Raw genomic sequence first — 14,997 nt, 5'->3', positions numbered from 1 at the left:
GGACTGTTGGGGTCTGAGCACGTAGAACAGTGCCCAGACGCGGTGTGTGTGTCGGCAGAGAAACCCCAGTCAGTACGTAGCTGGCGGTGTAGATAGCCGCCGTGTATACCTGCGTGGCGGGGACGAGCGTGGACGAGAGGAATCAGTGGGAGGGGACCCCTCGCTTCTCTCCAGCCCGCATTCTCAATACCGCGCAGCCAGTAAGAGAACAGAAAGTGGCACAGAACCTGGGATATCCGTGGGCGTGTGCCCTGAGATGTTCCAGGGTTGTTAACTGTCGTTAATGAAACGTTGGGCTGTAACTAATGACCTCCTGGCACCTCTCTGCTATATACTCGCCTTCTCTAATTATGTCCAAAGCAGTGGCTGCCAACCGCCGAAGGCCAAGGACTCTGTCCTGTCTTCCCACATAAGAACCACACTCACCGTGTCACTTCACCTGCGGGAGCTCAGAGTCCAGCTGCATTTAAGTGCAATTATATTTAATACGTACTTGCCAGGTACAGAAAAGAGATCATGACGGCTTGTGCTGGGAACTTATAATCTAAGATATGAATTATTGATTATTCACAGAATAATCACCTTGGGCCTCGCTCTTGGGTCGGACAGCTGTCTGGATCCTGTCCATGGCACCCCTCGTTTGCATCAACACTAGCCTGTAAATGCAGGGCCTAATATAGCCTGGGTGTGTGTGACTTGGGTAATGGGAACATATTTCCCTGGGTGGGAAGATTATCAGTAGAAAGTGGGTACCCACATTCATATGGAGGAAACCCTCCTGATACACCCTGTGTATTTCTTAGTTCCAAATGTCCCCGCTCACCTTTTCCTGAATGTGGCGAACTCCATTCTGGAATCAGCTGACATTGCCAGGAGCTGATTTCTGCCTTGGGGCAGAACCCTTTCTCCCCAACCCTTTCTCAGTCTCTGATTCTCTGATTCTCTCTCTCTCTCTCTCTCTCTCTGGCCCACCTCCTGTGTTCAGACTTGACTACTCTACACCTTGGTTTTAAAAATGTACCAACTGTTCATGTTAGCAGTTCAAAACATTTAATTTCTGCCTACTCTGTGTACAAACGTATTAGGCTTACACCATCAACGCCAAGAGGCCATAACAGCCTCTGGTTCTATTTACAATTTCTGTCATCAACTTAAACACCTTGATGGTCATTAAACCATATTTACAAAGCCACTAGGTTTTATGTCCTCGTTCACTACTTCTCTTGTCCGATTTAGCCAATGGAACCTTTTTGAATAGCCAACGATCACTTTCCCCTAATAAATGAAGTTGATTAAGAACGATGAATCTGAAGTTCACTTCACTGTTCCAGGAGAAGTCAGTTAACATCATCTTAACGTGTGAGTGAAGATTAGTAATTTCAGTGTGCGTTTAAAAGTTTATTTACGGCACTGTGGCCCCAATGGGCCAAATTCAATTAAAGACTGTAAGTCACAAAGTATTAAATAGCACACAAGCGTTTATTTGGTGGTCTTCCTTCCCTTAAACATCACTGAATATCTTGGGCACCGAATGAGCTACCTGTCCCTTAGGGAAAATCCGTCCTCTACCAGATACTTTTCCCACCCAGCTGATTAAATTTTGCATTTTTTGACACACGTAAATGTCTTTCCACTTAAATCCAATACTCTTTGAACTCGACAAGAATTCTCCATTCTGATTCTAGGTCCCAGCTTTAAGCAAGTCCTAGGGAGGGCTATGAAAATGGCGTCTGATTGAAGGCGATATCTTTCATGTACTGGGTCTGACTTAGAGTAACACCTTATAAGGCCATAGACGGACATGCCTCAGAAAATGGACATGCGGCCGGCCTTAACTCTGTGTCCATGGACCCTGTATGTGTTCACAGAGAGGAGGTGTCATTAGTTGCCCCTTTGCCCCTGGAAGTCAGGACACCAAGCCCGTACCCTTTGATCAAGACTGCTCCCCCATCACTGCTTTTGAGTATCCGTGGTGCACTCTCCATGGACGGAGGGACCCACACCTTGCTGCTCGTGGTTCTTTGTAGAAACCCTGAGTACAGTTCAGTAAAATCTGAGATTTGTAAACCAACTTAGGTCATGTAAGCATATTCTTTTAAATAAAAGGATCTTGATTGGGGGTGCCTGGGTGGCTCTGTCAGTTGAGCGTCCGACTTCGGCTTCTCAGGTCATGATCTCACAGTTCGTGGGTTGAGCCCTGTGTCGGGCTCTGTGCTGACAGCTCAGAGCCCGGAGCCTGCTTTGGATTCTGTGTCCTGTGTCTCCCTCTCTCTCTGCCCCTCTCCCATTCATGCTCTGTCTGTCTCTGTCTCAGAAATAAATAAACATTAAAAAAAATTTTTTTTTAATTAAAATAAAAATTAAAAATAAAATAAAAAGGATCTTGATTATTTGTTGATTACTCTCCTAGTCCCTCCTCATTTTGAAAAATAAGACATGTGAGGAGACCTTAAGTGGTTGGGTGGGTATGCCCTTGACAGAAAGAAATACCCAATAGATAAAGAGTTAGTAGAACTCCATGGGCCGGACTGGGACTCCCCAAAATTCACCAGTTGAAACCCTTCACTCCCAGGCCCTCAGAATGGGGCTGTGTGTGGAAGTGGGGTCTTTGAAGAGGTGACTAAGGTCAAATGAGGTCACTAGGGCAGGCCCTGATCCCATAGGGCTGGTGTCCTTGTAACAAGAAGAGATTAGGGGGTGCCTGCGTGGCTCACTCAGTTAAGCCTCTGACTCTTGATTTGGCTCAGGTCACGATCTCACGGTTTTGTGAGTTCAAGCCCCACGTTGGCTCTGTGCTGATAGCACGGACCCTGCTGGAGATTCTCTCTCTCTCTCTCTCTCTCTCTCTCTCTCTCTCTCTCTCTCTGTCTGTCTCTGTGTGTGTGTGTGTGTGTCACTCCCCTGCTTGCTGTCTTTCTCAAAAATTAATAATAAATAAAAAACCAGGGGGAATTAGGACACGGGCACACACAGAGGGATGGCCACGTGAGGACGCGGGAGAAGACGGTTTACACGCCAAGGAGACAGGCCTCAAGGGGGAACCAGCCTCGGCCCTGCCTGGATCTCAGGCTCACAGCCTGCAGTATTGGGAGTGGGAAAGGTCTGTTAAGCCTCCCGGTCTGTGTTCCTTTGGTATGGCAGACCACTCCACCCAGGAGTTTAGACTTTTTGATAGCCTGAAGGGATCCAGCAGTCTGCAGCAAGGTTCGACAGTCTTCGCCCTGGGGACGGAATGCTCTGGGATGTACAGAGCTGGGATGTACAGACGGAATGCTCTGGGATGTACTGGCTGTGCCAGTGGGAACACCACGGAAGTTTCTCCAGTCTTCCTTGGGTCCTCTTTCCACAGTTGAGTTTTGTGACATTCCTCCACCCCCCCCCCCCCAAAACTGCTTAAACAAAAAGCACGCCCTGACAGCCAAAGGAATATGCCTGGACATGATGCATTTTGTGTCTTTAAAGGAGGAGCACTTTATAGTGATCAGCGCTGAGTTCACCGCAGTGTGATTCCTAGATGTCACGATGCTTTGCCTCGCCCTAAATTAAAACTGTTTCTGGCGTTGTCTCCCTACTAATGCTTATGTTGTGTCCCAGCAGGCCCTCTGTGGGGGCTTGCTTCATACCAGTGGTAAGGACCGAAGGCGAGGAGGGGCAGGGCAGGCCACTGAAAGGTAGATCCCGAAGAGAATGGAAGCTGTTCTTTCAGCGGGGAAAGAATGTCTTTCAGCCTTGCATTTTGTGGAGGACATCTGCTGGTTTTCATTTATTCAAAAAGCATAAAAACATATGGATTCATCATTAAACCATAAAGCCTGGGGCCTTCGGAAGCTAATTCTTAGCAGAGTTTACACATCTGCAATATAAGAAAGACACATCCATCTAGAACGTGGTGGTTGTCTGTTTGTCCCCTAAAATTCAAGAAGGACTTAAATTATTGATGTTCATGACATGTGTCAGTGGGACATGGGAAAGAAGAACCCAGTGATTAATGAGATTTGTGCGTCTGTGATTGTGATGTAGCACTAAGAAAGGCCAAGGCCACGGTGTTCTTTAACAGCTGGTGGCCAGCCTCAGGGAAGTGTCACACGTAGTGCCATGAACCGTCTGTAGCTGCCTTTGACCTCCGGTTGTTAAGGTCCTCGTGAACGACATGTTCAGAAAATTTTGTTCTTTCTTACGCTGGGTGTTTGGTCTGCTTGAGACTCACTGTCTCAAGAAGTCCAGTGAAAAAAAGGACTAGAAGTCCAGTGAAAAAAAGGAAAAACAGGTGGCCAAGAACGTTTCTTATTGTGTTATTTTTCTATTGCCGTAGTCACCAGTTAAGACAACGTAGACGTCTTACAACAGCGACATTGTGCAGGTCAGAAATCCCGTATCTGTCTCGCGGGCTGAACTCTTGGTGTCCTTTCTGGAGATGCGTTCCTTTCTGGAGGCTTGGGATTCCCTTGCCTTCTCCAGCCACATGCGGGCGGCCTCATTCCGTGGCTCACAGCCTCTTGCTCGTCTTTAGCCTATCCACACGCTCCAGGTCTCTGACCATTGTTTGGTAATACGGGCGTTTGGGGCCATCCACTTCCCTCCCAGCACTGCCTGCTCCCCGAAGATTTGGGGTGTCGTGTTTTCATTTTCATTCGCCCCACAGGATCTCTGAGTTTCCCTTATAATTTCCTCTTTGGCCTTTGAATATACAGGCACGTTGTGTAGTTTCCATGTGTTCTTGCCAATTTCCCCAGTAGGTTTTCTATTACCAGCTTCTGTTTTCATCCCACTGTAGATTGGGGAAGTATTTTGTATGATTTCAAGCGTTTGTCAGTTTACGGCGGCACCTTGGCCTAGCATACCGTCTTCCCTGGAGAAGGTGTGTTTTCTTCGGCCAGGGGGAACATTCTGCAAATGTCTACTAAGTCCAGCTGGTTGGCGGTGTTTACGTAGTTCACGGTGTTAAGTCTAGTCCTCTCTATCCCTGCTGCTTTTTAATCAAGTTCTACCCCTTATTGAAAGTGTCACATCCAAATCTCCAACTGCTATTGTTGAATTATCTATTTCTCCCAACAGTTTTATCAGTTTCTCTTTTATGTAATTGGGGCTCTGTTGTGGAGTTCATACGTGTTTATAATTGTCGCATCTTTAGAATACGGAATGACCTCTTCATAAGATGCTTCTGTTAGATTTCTTTGCTTTGTAACCGCTACAGGCATTTGTCTTGAATCTCTGTTGTGTGATGTAGCCAATCTGCTTCTCTTTTGGTTGCTGTGCACCTTGCCTATCTTTTCAAACCTCCTTGAAATCTTGTGCTTCTCTCGACGTAAACTGTGTCTTGTAGACACGTTATACTTGGAGCATGGTCTTCTTGTTTTAAAATCCGTTCTGGCAGGGTTTAGCTTTTAATTGGGGGTTTTAATCATTTACATCAAATGCCACTCCTGATAAAACAGGATTTTTGTATGGCATATTGTTTTGTGTATGTCTTATTTTGTTCCTTTATTTCTTCATGGAGAAGTTATACTGCCTTCTTTCATATTAACTAGATACTTTCTAGTGTACTATTTTCTTAAAAATATAATTTATTGTCAAATTGACTAACATACAATGTGTAGAGGGTGCTGTTGATTTTGGGGGTAGATTCCCATGGTCCATTGCTTACATACAACACCCAGTGCTCATCCCAACAAGTGCCCTCCTCAATGCCCATCACCCACCTCCCCTCCCTCCCATCCCTCATCGACCCTTAGTTTGTTCTCTGTATTTAAGAGTCTCTTATGCTTTGCCTCCTTCCCTCTCTGTTTGTAACTATTTTTTTTTTCCTTTCTTTTCCCCCATGCTCTTCTGTTAAGTTTCTCAAGATCCACATATGAGTGAAAACATAAGGTATCCATCATTTTCTGACTCACTTATTTCACTCAGCATAATACCCTCCAGTTCTATCCAGGTTGCTACAAATGGCCAGATTTCGTTCTTTCTCATTGCTAAGTGGTATTCCGTTGTATATATAAACCACATCATGTTTATCCATTCGTCAGTTGATGGGCATTTAGGCTCTTTCCATAATTTGGCTGTTGAAAGTGCTGCTATGAACATTGGGGTACAAGTGCCCCTATACATCAGTACTCCTGTATCCCTTGGGTAAATTCCTAGCAGTGCTATTGCTGGGTCATAGGGTAGATCTATTTTTAATTTTTTGAGGAACCTCCACACTGTTTTCCAGAGTGGCTGCACCAGTTTGCATTTCCACCAACAGTACAAGAGGGTTCCCGTTTCTCCACATCTTCTCCAGCATCTATAGTGTCCTGATTTGTTCATTTTAGCCACTCTGACTGGCATGAGGTGGTATCTCAGTGTGGTTTTGACTTGTATTTCCCTAATGAGGAGTGACATTGAGCATCTTTTCATGTGCCTGTTGGCCATCTGGATATCTTCTTTGGAGAGTGTCTATTCATGTCTTCTGCCCATTTCTTCACTGGATTATTTGTTTTTTGGGTGTTGAGTTTGATAAGTTCTTTGTAGATTTTGGATACTAACCCTTTATCTGATATGTCGTTTGCAGAGATCTTCTTCCATTCTGTCGGTTGTCTTTTAGTTTTGCTGATTCCTTTGCTGTGCAGAAAGTCTTTAGTTTGATGAGGTCCCAATAGTTCATTTTTGCTTTTGTTTCCCTTGCCTCTGGAGACATGTTGAGTAAGAAGTTGCTGCGGCCAAGATCAAAGAGGTTTTTGCCTGTTTTCTCCTCGAGGATTTTAATGGTTTCCTGTCTCACGTTTAGGTCTTTCATCAATTTTGAGTTTATTTTTGTGTATGGTGTAAGAAAGTGGTACAGGTTCATTCTTGTGCATGTTGCTGTCCAGATCTCCCAGCACCATTTGTTAAAGAGACTGTCTTTTTTCCATTGGATATTCTTGCCTGCTCTGTCAAAGATTAGTTGGCCATACATTTGTGGGTTCAGTTCTGGGGTTTCTATTCTATTCCATTGGCCTATGTGTCTGTTTTTGTGCCAATATCATACTGTGTTGATGATTACAGCTTTGTAGTAGAAGCTAAAGTCTGGGATTGCGATGCCTCTGTTTTGGTTTTCTTCTTAAATATGACTTTTGCTATTTGGGGTCTTTTGTGGTTCCACAGAAATTTTAGGATTGCTTGTTCTAGCTTTGAGAAGAATGCCAGTGCAGTTTTGATTGGGATTGCACTGAATGTGCAGATTGCTTTGGGTAATATTGATATTTATATTGACATTTTAACATTATTTATTCTTCCAATCCATGGCATGGAATGTTTTTCCATTTGTTTGTGTCTTCTTCAATTTCCTTCAAAAGCTTTCTCCTTCATAAGTTTTCAGCATACAGGTTTTTCCACTTTGGTTAGGTTTATTCCTAGGTATTTGATGGTTCTTGGTGCAATTGTAAACGGGATCAATTTCTTGATTTCTCTTTCTGTTGCTTCATTATTGGTATAGAGAAATGCAACCAATTTCTGTACACTGATTTTGTACCCTGAGGCTTTGCTGAATTCATGGATCAGTTCTAGCAGTCTTTTGGTGGAGTCTTTAGAGTTTTCCGTATAGAGTATCATGTCCTCTGCGAAAACTGAAAGTTTGACTTTTTCTTGGCCAATTTTGATGCCTTTGATTTCCTTTCGTTGTCTGATTGCTGATGCTAGAACTTCCAACACTATCTTAAACAACGGCGGTGAGAGTGGACATCCCTGTTGTGTTCCTGACCCTAGGGGGAAAGCTCTCAGGTTTTTCCCCATTGAGGATGATACTAGGTGTGGGCTTTCCATAAATGGCTCTTATGAGAAAAGTATGGAACACTTTCCGAATTTGCCTGTCATCCGTGCTCAGGGGCCATGCTAGTCTTCTCTGTATCGTCCAGTTTTAGTGTATGTGCTGCCGAAGCAAGCACTCTGCCGTTTTAATTCTCCCCTTGTTTCTTTTATTATGTATTATATACGTTCTTAGTTATTTTCTTAGTGGTTGCTCTGAAGATTACAGTTAACATCTTTTTTTTTTTTAATTTTTTTAGTGTTTATTTACTTTTGAGAGAGAGTTACATAGAGTGTGAGAGAGGAAGGGGCAGAGAGAGAGGGAGACCCAGAATCCGAAGCAGGCTCCAGCCTCCGAGCTGTCAGCACAGAGCCCGACACGGGGCTCGAACCCACAGACCGTGAGATCATGACCAGAGCCGAAGTCAGACGCTCAACCACTGAGCCACCCAGGCGCCCAATTACAGTTAACATCTTAATGTGTCACCACCTAGTTTGCACTAATGCCAGCTTAGCTTAAAACTTATGCCAAAACTTTGCTCCTACATGGCTCCATCCTCTCCCCCCTCCTTCGTGCTGTTGCTGTCATGAGAATTTCATCGTTCAACATTATGTGCACATAAATAGAGATTTATAATCATTGCTTAGTGTAACTGTCTTTTAAATCGGATTTTAAAAAAAGATTTACAGACAAAAACACATTTATCTTGTCTTTTATGTACCCCCATGGGTAAAATCTCACTCCCCTCCCCCACATTTGTGAACTGTTGCTTTAAGGAATATAAAAAAGTGTTGGAGCATCCCTATTGAGCATAATTTCAGCATAATCTAAAACTGCCAAAGAAATTTTTGAGTTGGCCATTGCATAACGAGCCAAAAAGCAAACATTCTGGTAGAAAAAGTATTGCATGTTTAAGTATTTCCAAACCTTACTTGATAATAGTTTGCAAAACAAAAAACAAGTTATCTGTCATTTTGGGTTGTAGGCCACCTTCAAGTTAGAACTTTTCTTGGGGTGCAGCTGACAACAGTGTTGATGGAGAAGGGACATAGATACCTAATCGTGCTAGCAAGGGTATCAGTTTGACGTGGGGAGAAGTCTTTTTGGAGACCGTGGTTGAGTTTCCCCGGGCTGCACGGTCAGGGGGCATTGCACAGTCTGAGAAAACTTCTGTTACGTTAGACGTCCTGCGTGTGCGAGTGGGCGAGCAGAGTCCAGACGCGCTGCGTGTGCAGTGTTTCTACTTCACCCCAAGCACGGAGGCGCGGCTGTGTCCCCGAGTCCTGCACCCGGTCACTCAGTGGTGCTTGGGGCTCTCATTCATAATCCGGGGCCGACCCCTCTGCCATCCCGTAACACAGCGGTGCCCACTTCAGGGAACACCGGGCTCTCGTCGCCACGTGCACATCCTGAGATTCCGATTCTGCCTCAAGGACTCCACTTGGGACACATGAGACGAACACACGTACGACAGGGAGCAGCCATCGCTCTCTGGGACTAGGGAAAAAGTGGTGTGAAAAGCCTGTTTTCTCTGTGCAATCTGCTGAAAGTATGCTTTTAAAAAGAGAACCCGGGCACTTGAATGGGTCAGTGGTTTGGTAAGTGTCCGACTCTTGATTTCAGCTCAGGTCACCATCTCACAGTTCGTGACTCCGAGCCCCATGTCAGGCTCGGTGCTCACGGCATGCAGCCTGCTTGGGATTCTCTGTCTCCCTCTCTCTCTCTGCCCCTCCCCTGCACGTGAGCTCCCTATATCTCTGCCCATCTGTCTCTCTGTCTCAAAATAAATAAATGAACGTTGAAACAAAAGGAAAAAGGAGAGAGAAAATATGTGCACATAGAGCTTATTTCGATGTTACGCAACATCCTTCTGGACCCTTTCTTCTTCATCATGTGTATCAGCTTCTTGTAGGTACGAATGAATGTAAAAACATTTTAATTTGCGGGACTGACAACTGGCCGTCCTTCAGATGCCTCCACTTAAAGATGGTGTAGCTGTGTTGAATTTACACACGCAATGCGGGCTCTTTGCCCCCCTCACTGCCATCACACGGCTCTGGGGCGAACCTTCACGCAGCACAGCAGAGACAACACCCTCCTAGTGGGTAGTGGGGCACGTCCCATCGTCGTCGCGATGGCAGCCTGGACCCTCCCCTACACCCGCCTCCACCGGCCCCCCTACCTGTGGGTGCTTTGTGCGGGAGGAGCCTCACCGTGTCACGGATGGAGCAGGTCGTCACCCCTGGGAGCCACGGGCCCTCACTCTGCTTTTCAGTTATCCCTGCCAGCCCACCTTCCCCATAATTCCAAGCATCCTGGAGCCCGCTCTTGTCCAGGATGATGTGTGTGTGCCGCGACGACCCCCCAGGCTCTGTGATACAGGGTCTCCGGTGCCCAGAGACGCCTGGCGCTCAGGAGGGGAGCTCGGGAAGCTGGGGGCCAGCGAAGGCCCCTTCAAGGATGCTCTGGTCCTGTTCCTTCACTTGTGTCTTCATCAGTGACCGTTCTGTATTTTCACACGCATCATCTTGAGCACATATTAGGACAAGTGCCTGTGGCTTCATTTCCCCAGTTGACCTTTCGAAAAGCACCCTGTGTTGAGCACGTGCTCTCTTCTGGACAATTCCAACCTGACACATTTCATCCTCAGACAACCCGAGGTCACAGGGAGCATTCTCCCTACGGCACCCGTGAGGAAGCTGACCGTTCAGCAGGCTTTTTACTTTGACAAGGTGACACCTGTAGGACGCGGCAGCCCCAGCGTGCAGATGCATGTCTCTGTGGCCCCCCAGGTGTGACAGTCCCCGTATGCATTCCGCCTCCTCCACGGGCACAGCTTCTGGCTGCTTCCACTCTGCTTACCCCCAGGACGCCCATGCTCCAAAAGACCGCTTTGCACACTGCACAAGCTGCGGCTGATGACATCTCCCCTCCCCGTCCCCATCCTGCTGTTCTCCCTGCCTGTGCGTCACGGCAGAATGGGCTTATGTCATTGGGAAGCCTGGCCCTTGTGTCCAGATGCCCGGGCGGTGCGTGCACGGCCTGCGTGGGCCTCAGACTCCCTGTGGGAAAGGCAGAGCTTAACGTCCCTGGAGGACTCCGTATGCTCATGGCCCCCTCAGTGCCTAAATGAGGGGAGGTCTGCTCCAGGTCTTAAGAGAAATCTTTGGCAGCACTCACTTCTTGGGGAGCCCTTGGCTGACCGTCCAGAGTCTGGAAATACCTTCACTTAATTCCCTCAGCTGGATAACTCCAGTTGCAGGGAATAACACACCAAAGCGTCACTGCTCCAGGCTTCTAGATCAGTCTTTCCAGCAAGAGAGAGCAAAACGGCAAATGCGAAAGTCCGAGCCTGGGTTTGCACAGGGAGGACGTCTGGGCTTAAGGAAGGGGATGAAACTTTGCAGCCCACGTGAGTATCTGGGTGCTGGAAGTGATCGGCTGTTGCGGGGACAAACGGGTGTCTCGAGGAGCACCCAGGAGCCCCAGTGAGGGGAGACACTGGGTGACCCGTTCTCTGCATCCTGTATGGTCGGGGTGCTGTGCCCTGGCATCAGTGTGCCCATCTGAGAGCTGGGTATGCCGTGCCCCTAGTCCATACCACGGACGGCTGTCACAGATTCCAGTGCCACTCACCCCATGGGAAATGCCACCAATTATTGACCCTGTCTTACTAATTATTGTAGTAGCCACACATTCTCTGTTGTGTCATGACCGTGAATGCTGATGACACTTCAGCCCCGAGGTTCTAACACTTGTGCAGGCATCACAACTCTTGCACAGGGCTCGTTAAATCCCAAATAGCATGGGCCCCGGGCTCTCTGGCTCTGTGGGTCTGGGTGGATCCAAGAATTTGCATTTCCTGTGAGGGCCCAGATAATGCTGATGCCGGTGTGGGTGGGACTCCTGGAGAGCCACTGCTTGAGTCCCAGTGCCCGGAACTGACACGGGACAAGGGAATGTGCGGAGGCCGTGTGTTAGAACGGGAGCTCACGCGATTGCATACAGGGCTGCGTGTCAATGCTGGATGGTGCATATGCGGGCTCGCTGCCCTGGACTAAGTCCTGGCCAGTGAGTCTCGTTTCGTTATTTTTATTTATTTTATTCAGATTCACGTACACATTTCCTTTTCTTGATCGTAAGCTGGCCCAGTAGCATTTACGTATCAGTAATGTACCATCAGGCATCAGATACGCGTCGACACCTTGTAGAGCGAGTCCAAGGCTGTGTTTGGGACATTTGCAACTTGAAAAGCACTTCATTGTGACTGCCACCTTCCACAGTTCCTTCCCTGAATTTCCCCCTATTTTAGGAAATATTTGTCTGTAATCCTGCGGTTTCTCAGGGCTCGGATCCTGCCGCCCTCTCTGCCTTCGGCCTCTCTGTCTCTGGCCTTCACCACCTTGCTGTGTTTCTCAGGACCCACTGCGTATGCCTGTTGCCTCTGATTCCAGACCCCACCGTCACCAACACCCAGCCTTCCCCATGACCTTTGGCACCTGTCCGAGGGCAGGAGAAAGAGCAGGACGAAATGCCAGACGCTCGGGGAGCACAGTGACAAGGGGAGGCCTGGGTGCGGGGAGTAAATTCTCCTATTGGTCTGTGTTTTACCCTTCTTCAGAAAGGGGGGCATCGCATCTCCTGTGGGTCCTGTGAGAACCACTCTGTGTGATCGTCACGCCGCTGGAAGGTTGCTTGGCTGCACCCGCTGGGGACCCCTGTCCTTGACCTGGCAGGTGCCTAGGGACACCTGGGACTTGCCTAGGGCAAGCTCGTTGCCCTCCTGAAATCCTGGCAAAGGGCGTTTCTTCCCAGGCCAAAGGTACGAGGCAAGACTGCTAAAAGTCTTTCCTTGGCCACGCACGTCATGGTTTCTAAAAGACACCTATGTGTTTGGTTGGCCGAGAACCATCTCTATGTCACCTGTTGCGTCCACATTCTTGTCCTGTCGGCCGTGGGCCGACCCCAGGGACCTCTCTGTTCCCCAGCAGGAGGAACGCTGTGCTCCACGAACCCTTTGTGGCCTTGCTCTGCCAGCACTGGCTGTCAGTCTGTTCTCCTCAAGGGACACCTGAATTCATGTGGCTCGTCCTGCCCCGGCCACACTTCCAGGGCAGTTCCGAAGTGCAGGGCAAGCGCCGTGTAGCGTTGGGTGATCTTCCAAATGTGTGAAATACTCTTCTCGTCAGTGCTGCAGATTCTCCACTCCTGGAGCCTGCCTGCGTTTTCAGGACTTGACCGTGCGATTTGGATGCACGCGGAAAACTTTCTCTGCAACAGCACAGAGATGGCATTTTACGAAGGAAGGTCAAGTTCCAAGACACTTTTGTCACATTGGCCTTCACGGGTAGTTTAAAGTGTTCAGTTAGGGGCGCCTGGGTGGCTCAGTCGGTAGGCATCCGACTTCAGCTCGGGTCATGACCTCGAGGTCTGTGGGTTTGAGCCCCGCGTCGGGCTCTGGGCTGACAGCTCAGGGCCCGGAGCCTGCTTTGGATTCTGTGTCTCCCTCTCTCTCTGCCCCTCCCCGCTTCATGCTCTGTGTCTCGCTCTCAAAAATAAATAAACATAAAAAAATAATAAAGGTACAGTTAGATCAGCTTTTTTTGTTCTTTAAGTTTATTTATTTTGAGAGAGGGAAAGAGAGCATGAGTGGGGGAGGGGCAGAGAGCGAGAAGGAGAGAGAGAGTTCCAAGTAGGGTGCATGGCCAGCGCAGAGCCTCACGCAGGGCTGGATGTCCCGAACCGTGAGATCGTGACCTGATGCTAATTGACGACTTGGACGCTTAACTGACTGAGCCACCCAGGGGCCCCGGTTGGACCAGTTTCAGTGTGTCATTACCTGTCTGACTTCCTTCTTCGGGTGTAATTGACCTAAAACCCATTCATGTGGTTGCAGGCACCCAGGGGTTGTATTTTCCTTTCCACTCCTACTCCTTAGGTGGAGACTTAACTCTTTCAGAAACCGCCCCACTGTTCAGCAAAGCTGTTTCTATACTGGGTTGTGTATTAGCTTGCTAAGGGTGCTATAACAAATTACCACAAATGACTTAATGGCTGCTGGCTTGAAACAACACAGAATTGTTATCATTCCCTTCTGCAGGCCAGACGTACAACATTAGTCTTGGCACGGTGTTCACAGGCTCTGCTCCCTCAGGGCTCTCTGGAGGAGAATCTAGAGGCCTCCTGCATGCCTTGCCTTGTGACCCTCCCTCGCTCCCAGCTTCTGGTTCTGTGCTCACCCCTCCTTCCCTGACTCTGACCCGCCTGCCTCCCCTTATAAACACCCTCTGGTGACCTGGCGCCTGCTGCATAATCAAGGACCAGCTCCCCATCTCAGGGCACATAATGTGGTCACACTGCATGCTGGGTCACACTTCCTTTTGCCTGTGAGGTGAGATATTCACAGGTTCTGGGGACAACGTTGTAGACATTTTTGGGGGATTGCTATTCTATCTACTGCAGGTTTTTTGGCTCATCATTGAGTTGTAAAGTTCGGTTCCTTGTGCGAGAAAAGTTGTAAAGTTCGGTTCCTTGTGCAAGAAAAGTTGTAAAGTTTGATTCCTTGTGCCAGAAAAGTTGTAAGTTCGGTTCCTAGATACAAGTCGTGTGTGTGCATGTGTCTGTGTTGTAAATATCCTTGCCTTTTGTTTTCTTGCTGGTGGTGTCTTTTAATTTTGATGAAAGCCCCTTTATCCACGTATCCCCTATGCAGGTTGCATTTTGTGTTCTCTGTGTGAAAACCTCATATAACCTATGATTCCAAACATGTCCTTCTATGTTTTCTTGTACAAGTTATATAGTGTTGGTTTTATATTTAGACCTATGATCCTAGTACCCGTGTTCATTTTTCCACCATTATACAGGTATACTTCCATACGTAGATGAGCGATCCAGCAACATTTTCTGAACCAGCTCATGTTTTAAATGAATGTTATTTATTTATTTATTTATTTATATTTTAAAAAAAGAATTTTTTTTAATGTTTATTTATTTTTGAGAGAGAGACAGAATATGAGCAGGAGAGGGGCAGAGAGAGAGGGAGACACAGAATCCAAAGCAGGCTCCAGGCTCTGAGCTGTCAGCACAGACCCTGACGTGGGGCTCGAACTCACAAACCGTGAGATCATGACCTGAGCCAAAGTCGGACGCTTAACCGAATGAGCCACCCAGGCGCCCCACTGTCCTTGTATAATTTTTATATATTTTTTAATTTATTTTTGAGAGACAGAGTGTGAGTGGGG

The 14,997-nt window shown here is 47.6% G+C and overlaps 1 protein-coding gene and 1 non-coding gene across 3 annotated transcripts in view; one reads left to right on the top strand and one right to left on the bottom strand.

Moving 5' to 3' along the window:
• The window catches only part of LOC122477938 (pseudouridine 5'-phosphatase), a 181,901-nt gene that overhangs the window by 10,828 nt on the left and 156,076 nt on the right, over positions 1-14,997 (top strand). The gene's annotated exons all lie outside the window — the stretch shown is intronic.
• On the bottom strand, positions 7,790-7,895 carry LOC122478077. The gene has a single exon (XR_006295843.1). It is a non-coding gene; the product is annotated as a U6 spliceosomal RNA (small nuclear RNA).

The sequence above is a fragment of the Prionailurus bengalensis genome, chromosome X (genome assembly GCF_016509475.1).
Source record: "Prionailurus bengalensis isolate Pbe53 chromosome X, Fcat_Pben_1.1_paternal_pri, whole genome shotgun sequence".
Lineage (NCBI taxonomy): Eukaryota > Metazoa > Chordata > Mammalia > Carnivora > Felidae > Prionailurus > Prionailurus bengalensis.
The sequence above is the reverse complement of the archived record's forward strand: the minus strand, read 5'-3'. Positions and strand labels throughout refer to the sequence as shown.